Genomic DNA, 10,368 nt, shown 5'->3' on the forward strand with positions numbered 1-10,368 from the left:
CCCATCAAATGTCAACCCTCTTCATATCACAAATCTTCAAGTACCATGGCTTGCCAATCTCCATAGTGTCGGATAGAGATCCTAGAATGACCAGTAATTTTTGGAAGGGTCTCTTTGAGAATTTAGGGACAAGGCTAAACTTCTCTTTGGCCTATCATCCTCAAACGGATGGCCAAAGTGAAATAGCTAGCCTAACAATCCTTGATCTACTAAAAGCCTACGTAACAGAAGTAGATCAAAGGTCCCAATGGGAGAAGTACTTACCCTTAGTGGAGTATGCCTACAATAATATTGTACATACCTCCACGAGAAAAGCACCTTTCGAGGTAATTGAGGGAAGAACTAAAAGCTCTCTGCTACTAAAGGTACACGGGAAGATCTTCTCTGCAGATGAGTATAGCCGAGACCTACAAGAATCTTTCCAAAAGATTAAAGATGCTATCTCTATCTCATAGCAAAGGCCAAAGGCTGCTGCTGATGACGGTGTCTCTTTTGAGTTGACTATGGGACAACCTTGAGGATCTGGTAAGTTCATTGGGCACTCCTTTGTTTGTGCCAATTAAGAGAAGCCTTGGAAGAAGCTCTAAAAGAGTATGCAGTGGATAGAACGTCTCCAAACCCACCCCTAAAAAAATGGTTGTTGATGTTGGGGTAGGAACAAAAGTACTTCCGTTGTGGTTTGGCACTTACTTTGGGGCATGCTTTGAATTCAAAAAAATTGGTCACCTTGCTAGGGATTGTCCAATGAAACCTTGAGCACGGGTGGGAGAGAAGAAGGGAGATATAAAATCTACAAAGAAAACAAGATGGATTGTTCTAAGGAAGCAGACAATAAATATTGAAAACTCATCACAACCCCCTATGCAATTAGACTCTATTACTACAAAGCCATCTCAAGCCTCTGAAGAGCCACTTAAGGAACAAACAAGTGTATTCTTGACTACAAAACCTCGACCACTTAAGGTGGCCTCAAATGCACCAATCACAATCCAAGAACAAAATACAACTAGTGCATTGTTGCGGGAGTAAATCACACCACCTATAAAGTGCATACAATACTACCTAGATCAACATAATGTCAATCAAAACATAGACATCGTTTGATATAATTATGACCACAAATAGCTTGTAGATGCATTAGCACACTTCCTCCGTTCCGTGTGGAATGCTTGGCATTGTTGCGTAGCTCTTTCCGAATCTAGCACAATGGTGCAATCAAATCTCCAAGGCAATGAGCGCGTCGAGAGCTACGTAAAGATGAAGCTCATTCTCTCTCTCTTTCTCTCTCACACACAGTCGGACGGCAGCTCAAAACTTTGATTATGATAAAAGTTCTCTTTACAAAATGACCTAGGTACCTTATATACTAAGGCTACCATATGTTAAACCTAAAATAGAGTTCAAGGGGTAAAATGGCTTTGTATTTACAATCTAGAAGTGCCATTGCACCCCATCTTTTGCAACTAGAATATCTACTCATTACAAATAATGTTTTTAACCATAATCCACATCATTTCATAACTTTCAAAAAATAAGGCTTTGTTAAGTTATGTCGTATTGTTGACCCATGGTCAACACTCCCCCCCCCCCCCCTCCAAATTCATGTCGTCCCTAACATGAACTGATTTTCAATGTCGGTGTGGTCTTTGTTGTCGTTTTGATCATAATCATCCAGTTTTTCCCCTTTTGGCCATTGGACTTACTAATTTAGATTTTGGAACTTAGCTTATGGAAGTCTTAATGGAGTTGAACCTTAGTTATTTTAAGCTCCATTGATGCACATTTCTCTTTTGCAGAATGTCCCCCTTTGGATCCCTATTTTCCCTCCTTTGGATCCTTGTTGAGACCGATCTGGCAGCCTTACCAATATTCTAGCTTTTACTCCCCTGGTACCTTCCCATATTAAATGCTCAGTTTAACATGAGAAAATCCTTTTTCTCCGATATTAGTTTTTATGAAATTACCTCTCTCTTGATATCATAGTCATCCTCGACTATGAGATAGAGAAGATAAATCCTAATCATTAGTCCATTTGCTAGCGGGTAGAGGATCCCTATTTTACCCTATGACACCATTCCAGAATGGATGATTAATCCATTTGGTGCTTGAGAGCCTTAGTTGCTGTAGGGTGAAAGCATGTATTGGTAGTACCAAAAAGTGGTGTCTTGGACGCTCCTTTGTTAGCGCTTTACAAGCCCCATCTTCACGTGTTACATGTAAAATAAACTAGCATGTTATATATCAATGGATATATTTTTTCATGTAGAATCTAAAACTATAAAGTCAGATAAGTTGTGATTTTTTTGCAAAAAATTTACCGTTCCCCACTTTTTTTAAAGGGTACCACTAAAAGGTGCAAAAAGTGGTACCACCTATACATGATGTCACCCTGCAAGCATGTCTGCACATTAGTCTGTATCAATCTTTCATAGTAGAGTGAAAAGCTCTACTTGGTGTTCGGGAGACGTCGTCTCCACAAACATGATCCTAAGCATGCATACTTATTAACATTTGTCACAATAAAGAAAATGAGAGTCTAGGGAATCATTGTAAGCATTGACAAGGTTTAGGTTGTCTTTTAATTGTATGCCTTGCATCAATCTAGCATCTTCAAAAGGATAATTTTTAAATTTGATAAGATATTGTTGGATAGTCTTACCGCCTCTCAATACCTTGTCATCTTGGCACTGCTAGTGAGCCTGCCCACATTAGAAGCGATCGTCCGGCCGCGCAAAACCAACATGCGATTCTACCTAGTACACAACATAATGGTGGGTCCCAATGCAACGGCCGTTCCAATAATGGCACCACCCATTGGTAATCAAACATATTATAGGTTCGGTCGAGCCTTTGCCATGGACGACCTTCTTACAAGAGGGCCGTTGCTCAAGTCCAAGGACGTTGACCGCGTGCAGGGTTTCTACATGTGGGACTCTCTGAAAAAGCAACAAAGTAAAAGTAGCACTTGCATTTTGCTTTTCTTTACTTGCACTTTCAACACAACATGCACTATAGCAGTAGTAGCTTAGTGGTATGGGGCTCGGTTGGTTGGGACATGTTGTTTCACGAGGTGGCTATTGTAGGCAGCACTCACTGAGAGAGAGAGAGAGAGAGAGAGAGAGAGAGAGAGAGAGAGATATGAAATGATATATTAACATCTTCAAAAGGCTAAGGTGACCTATGAGACAAAAGAGTTTACAAATGGTTAATCTGATACAATGTTTGTGTACAAGACTAAAAATTTGAAAATTGAAAAACTAAAACTGAACTAAGCTTAAGTGAAATGGGATGAAATGAAATGAAATGAAAGGCTAAGATGTTGGGATCAAGATCCTATCCTATGATATCCAACATAGGTCTTTGGAAAAGCTCATCAATGTCCTCCTCAATGAGTACTTTGACCGGGGGTCTCCCATGTCATGCCAGAATAGTCCGGACCCTCTGATGTAGCTTCCACGAATATCTCAATGACCCTCGCAGTTGTGGGCGTCTAGATCTCCCAAGCTCAATGGCCCTGTCAATCAGTGTACCTCTAGTACAAGTGGACTCTGAAGTCTACTGTGATGGGTGCTCATCTGAATTTTGCATATGTAGTCTGAAGAAATCAGTGATTTCCCTCTGTGAGTGTCTCCTACTATCTGGTCTCCTCAAGAGGCTCTTCCTATGTCTATGCAACTCCAATAAAAAAGGGGTTTGATCAAAAACACCTAAAGCACTTAAAACCACTAAAAGGTGATTGAAAAGGGTCATCAAACCACTTTCAATCATCTTTAGGTGGTTTGAAATCTTCAAGGTTCTCACCCAAGCACTTGGAAAATTTCAAACCACCTAAAGCACTTAACACCACCTAAAAAAGATTGAAAGTGGTCATCTTTCAAGTGGTTTGTTTTCACTTTCAATCACCTTCAGGTGGTTTGAAAACTTTCAAGTGCTTACATAGATGCTCACTTAAGCACTTGGCAAATTGCAAGTGGCTATTAAAATACTTTAAAGTGGTGACAAACTATTTTAGCACTTTGCAAAGTGCAAGCTTCCACTTGAAGGGGGTTGAAAGCAGTATCTTAGGTACTTTAAATCACTATCAGTACTTTAACAGCTTTGCAAAGTACTTGAATGGGGATTGAACAACTTTTCAATTGTTTTCTTAGTTCTCAAAGGTTTTTTACAGTTTCTTAGTGGTTCTGACAGCTTGAAAGTGGTGAATAGTCGTCACTATACTACTTGACAATGGTTTTTTTACAGTTTGATTATGGTTGTGACAGCTTGGCAGTGGTGAACATTGGTCAATATACTACTTAGAAGTGGTTTTTTAAGTTTGACAGTGGTGATCAGCGGTCAATATACTACTTCAAAGCAGTTTTTTACAGTTTGACAGTTGTTATAGTTCGACAAAGTATTAGTGCCTAGTTCATAATACCTAGAGTTGATCCAACAAATGAAATGGACGCATAAGAACAGTCTTTCTGCCAATACACCTTTGGCATATGGCCTTATTGTTTAGAGAGACTCGGGTCTCTACTGTCTAGAAACCTAACACAAGCTCCTTAATGTCCTCTGTGATGTTTGTAGAACGATGAGCTTGTCGTGGACATGCTAAGACTAGAAAAGGACTGTTCTCATCACCTAAATGGAGTTGTGCATTTGCAAAACCGATGTTTCTTCTGTGTATGCCCAATGAATTTGCAAGTGCTCTATCCGTAAAGGGACGTGCATCTACTTGGTCCCTCAATTTAATGCATGCCATCATTGTTGCCCTCTTGAAAAGCATTTTTGTGGCTGAGTGTGGGACCTTGACTTCTGACAAGGTGTTGTGAATGTTGGAAAGCACAACTCTATATAGAATGTGCCCAGTTCTGCAGGTTGCAGAATACTAGTTGCTAGAGTAACTGTTCAAAAATCTCTCCTTGGAGTTTGGTTGTCAATCCTTGCGTCTGCTCTTATTAGCACCTTGACATGGCATGAAGAATTTTCCTTTTCTGCTTCTCATGAGATGGACATCCTTCCGATTTTTAGCACAGAGAGTCTGTTGCCATTGCCTCTCTGTGTTCCCTTTTCTTTGCCGCCCAGTAATTGCGTAAGCAGCCTGTGAACTACTCGAGAAGCTTGGCTTGACTGTGTAGTGGTGGGCATGGAGCCGAATCAAGAAAACATGAAGAAAAAGAGCTCAACGCAAGAACATGCATCATGAAGAGCCCAGGCATCAACAAGACCAAACATGTCACAGACACTCACACACACCTAACTGGCGAGAATGCTCCATCCTATCTGTGGAGAGAGAGAGAGAGAGAGAGAGAGAGAGAGAGAGAGAGAGAGAGAGAGAGAGAGAGAGAGAGAGAGAGAGAGAGAGAGAGAGAGACAGAGAGAGATGGAGAACTAAGCACACTAAGCAGAGAACCATGTGTAGAGGAAAGAAAGGGAATGCATTGTAGAAACACCGCACAGTGAAGGAGAGAAAGGCACTCTGCTCTATGCAAAAACCACGGACAGAGAATACCCTAAACCTATAGCTTTGTGCATAACTCCCATGCAGAGAAGGAGATAAAGAGGGTTCTCATATGTCCAACATGTCCAAGAACTATCGGGGGTGGTAAAAAATGCATACCCCTCTTTTTTTTTAAAGTTCCCCCCCATCTTCATTACTCATCATTGAGTTTCCTCCCCCAAAAATCAAATGTAGACTCAACAGTTCCCAAAAACTAATTTAAAAAGGAGTGTCCAAGACAACCCTTTTTGGACCACCTATACATGCTTTCACCGGTTGGAGGAGTATATCAAAACATTTTTTAAAAACAAGCAGTCACGTGTACATCGTGCAACAGTCAACCAGGTCGCAACTCCAAACAGGAGCTATCGTGGTGGCAACATGGAAGATGCACAATGGGAGTGGTCATTGCAAGAAAAGAGTGAACAAACTGCAACGGGCTCATCCTACAATCAACAACGCGAAGCTTGGGCAAGATAGATTCCCATGCAATATGGTTTGAAAGGCAAATCAGCTTTGGAAAGATAAATATGTAAGCTATTTTTAATTGTGAAAGTTTAATAAGAAGTTGTTTTAGCTTATTTAACTTTTTTGGTTATTGTTGAACTTGGGAAGATATCACTCTGAGCCGTCCTACTAGAGAGATGGTCAAGTATCAAGAAAGACACACAGAGTTTGATACTAGGTGATGGTTATTGGAAAATATCATATCTCTCGTGAGCAATTTAACTTAGTAGTAGGAACTCTACAAGCGATAAGTGTAGATAATGAATTTTTCATTTAAATTTAATCTGGGTTATTGATATCTAATTTGTTTTTGGTTGGTGTAGAGTCAAAGAAATCCAACGTATGCAGTTGAGGACAAGGACAAGGATGAGTGGGAGGACGAGGAGGACAACAAAGAGGATTAGAATAGATGTATTTTTTTATGTACTCTTCTATAAGTGCAGAAGTGGCACAAAAACCCCTCATATTTTGTAGTTTAAACTCATTTCAAGAGTTGGCTTTATTTGTAAATTTTTAAAAGTATTGTTCTTTTTTGCCTCAATTTATAAAGGTAAGGTATTCATCGTAATTTTAAAGTTTATTAAAAAAAAATAACACTTTTCAAAATGCAATTGATATTTCATATGTTTTATGCAGGTCAAAATAAAGATGCTTATCTTTATTTTTGAAAAGCCTATAACGATAATATAAGCAGTAAATACTCATGGTAATAAGCACGATAATAGTCGTGGATATAGCTATTACCGTGCATATTACTGATAAACCATTACCACAAAGATGTTTGCATCTATTATTGCACATGCAAAATTTCTTCTCTTTCTATTAAACCACGGCAATGCTGGCAGTTCTTGAGCTTTCATATTATAGTATCTACACACACACACACACACACACACACACATCAAAGTATCTACACACACACAACAACATCAAGAAAAACAACACACAAACATACACAATGAAGCATGATGATGACAATCTCTCTCTCTCTCTCTCTCTCTCTCTCTCTCTCTCCATATCTTGTTAGCAAGATCTCTCTCCCACTCCCAAGCCATCTCTCTCCATGTGTGTGTGTGTGTGTGTGTGGGGGGGGGGGGGGGGGGGGGGGGGGGGGGGGGGGGGTGTTTAGTACTTTTGTTTTTTATCTAGTAGATAAAATTTCACTCTTTTGATCATAACTTCTCCATTTGAACTCTAATTTGGATGATAGCCTGAATTGAAGAGCATGATGCCCTCAAAATGTGGGGCTCCTTGAATGCCAAGCCTCGTTATCTTATTGTAGTAATGACATTGAGAAACATGATGTTGACCGCTGGGTCAACAACACAACATAACTCAAGTTTTGTACCAAAGTCTTATCTTTTGCGAGTTATGAAATGTTGCAGATTATGGCTATAAACGTCATTTGTAATGAGTAGTTATTCTAGTTTCAGAAGCCGGGGTGCCATGGCACTTCCAGATTGTAAATACAAAGCCATTTGACCCTTTCAACCCCATTTTTGGTTAAACCTAAGGTAGCCTTAGTACATAAGGCACCTAAGTCATTTTGTAAAAGAGGACTTTTATCATAATCAAAACTTAGCACTGCCGTCTACTGTGTGTGAGAGAGAAAGAGAGTGAGCGTGAGCTTTATCCTCTCGCTACGCCCGGCTGGCTCAACACATTGGAGATCCGACTGCACCATTGTTGTAGGCTCGAGGAGAGCTACGCGACAACGCCAAGCATTCCACGCGAGACAAAGCGCACACGCCGACGCATCTACGAGCTATTTGTGGCCGTAAGTGTATCAAACGATGTCTGTTTTCTGCGTGCTAGTAGTCTGTAGAATCGTGGCGACATAAGCTACGCATAGGTACTAGTAAATTTCAGTTTCGGACACTTTCAAAATTCAGCTCTGTCATCCTACGCGTTTTCCGCAGATGGGTTTAGAGTGAGGGTTTTGAGTGTATGTGCGCTCCTTGCCGCACTGTCGAAGCAAGGGACTTGCCGATACACCGTGTGCGAGCCACAAATGGCTCCAAGCACACAACAAGACTAATCTAGCAAGCTCAAAAGAGGGCAATGGTGTGTCACTCACCGCTCTATGCTCCTGCCGTGGAGGATTCCTCGCCGCGATGAAGAAGAAGCTGCAGTCGTGCCGCGCTCAACCGCTTCGCCGCCGTCATGCCTTCGTAATGCTCGATCGCACACACACTCTCCCTCTCTCTCTCTCTCACATACACACACGCACGAGGAGGTGAAGAAGAAGAAGATGGAGATGGAGATGGAGCAAGAGCACTCTTCTATTGCACAAATGAGAGAATGAGTGAATTTTAGGTTTAGTTGGCTTTTATATGAGCTCACCCCATTCACACTTGGGCGCCCATGCTTAGCCAACTAATCCCTTGAATGTCCCAGTTAGAGTGCGCCTCTCATCAGCGATCACTCTTACCCTTTTCCTATTGGTCCGACAAGCCCGGTACCTGACTCTACCAAATACATAATACACGTCCGTCGTAGGTGATGGGGTGTCTGTGAGCCGTGAGGGTTAACATGCCCCCCTTCCTGATGTAGATTCCGTCCTCGGAAGCTATTGAGTTGAAGCTCGTTCGTCGAGGTGGAAGAGCATGAGATGAATGTCCTTAGCCTTCTTCAGTCACTGCAAAATCAAACAACATTGGCACAGTAATTGCATTCTCATAAGTGATTAAAAAGCATATGCAGTTTTAGGTAGACAAATTGATTGGTAAAAGAATTTCAAACAATTTGTCAGCAATGAACATTAAATTGCAATGTAATCAAATGCATAAACAGATGTAAAGGTAAAAAATAAAACATGTCTTGGGTCGCTAATTTGACGGTCGAAAGGCACTAGAGATCGAATATTAATACCATGGGTAAGCTTCTTAATTTTCTGTGGTCAATTAAGTTGTTTAATCGCGAGAGCCAAGTATTCATGTTCGAGGGTAGACTAGAGGCTATATCTAGAAGACCTTGTAGTTAAGCTACCATAAAAGGAATTTCTCATGAAATGATCGCCTGACTGATTACTTTTTCTTTGACCCCCCAAAGTCTTTTCACAGTGATTCAATTTTGATGTGTGTGCTTATTTTGTATGCCTTGGGTTTTTTGCTTTTCAAGTAAAAGCGCCCATACTGGGAACCTCTAGGGCTCTAGTACCATAGGCAATACATGTGAGTGAAGTACCAAATGAAGCTGATATTTCTCTTCCAGCTTAACATTTTAAAGTGTGGCACTTTGATTTTTTATTTGTTCATTTTCAGCATTTTAATTTTGTAACTTTGGGGGGTCATATAACACTGATACACCTCCCCAGGCTCATCACACTAGTAAACTCCCTTTATAATACTTAAGCTAAAGGTCAATAGGGTCAAGCCCACTAGAAAGCCCTAGTACATTTCACACAATGCTGCCTAAATCGGATTAAGAACCTAAGTCCTGCCTAAATCGGATTAAGAACCATTGATTATTAGGAAGGCATTCCCCATGGTATTAAGAGAAGATTTCTAACATCTAACTTGGTCAAACTCGCTTAGTCGAACTGCTTGATTTTTAAACCTAGACAAGTGATTATGACAAAAAATTACATTGAATTAAATGTTTGATACTAAGCAAATGCGGTGAATATTAGGCTACCAATCACAATTAAAGCTGACAATTATAGATGCAAAAAATATAAGGGGCAATGCTAATGGACAAGAAACACCTGTTTGTGTCGATGGTCGCGCTTGATTTGAAGAGTGAGTCGAGATGAAGATTCCATGAAGGTCCAAATCCTACCAATAGCAACATGCTCCTGTACACACTAGGAAACAAAAGGAATACCTCCAGAAGGCACATTAGTGGAAAAAGGTACCAACCTTATTGATCATAACAAAAAACATAAGGAACCCTAACCTAATTATTTGCACTCCCCCTAGAGAGTCAAGGGAATAGGATATTGTAGAGGTTGGGGGGAAACCCTAAGGCTAAACCCCTATCCTCGTCGTCGAGATAAACAAAGTCATCATCCATGAGACCATATGTGCCATCCGTGTAGTCGTGTAAATTTTCTTCTTCATCATAGGTGCCCATGTTTACTAAGAAGGTCACTAGACGCCTATAGTCATCTTGGTCAAAAGGGTAGGCTTGTGCAATGGGGGAAACGCTTTCTACTAAGTATGGATCAGACGTGGTCAAGAGACGTATCAGCCATTCTAACTCCTCAAAATTCCTCTCACATGCTAGCGTACCTATCAAATCCCATTCACATGCAAGCACTGGAAAGACCATGTGAAATATTTGTGAAAAGTAACGAGGGTACCTCTCACCCAAGGTAGGAGTGGATGACTCTAGCGTACTAGCCATATCTGTACACGCAAATAGATGATGGTTAGAGT

This window comes from Adiantum capillus-veneris, chromosome 12, assembly GCF_014529385.1.
Source record: "Adiantum capillus-veneris isolate H3 chromosome 12, ASM1452938v2, whole genome shotgun sequence".
Classification (NCBI taxonomy): Eukaryota; Viridiplantae; Streptophyta; class Polypodiopsida; order Polypodiales; family Pteridaceae; genus Adiantum; species Adiantum capillus-veneris.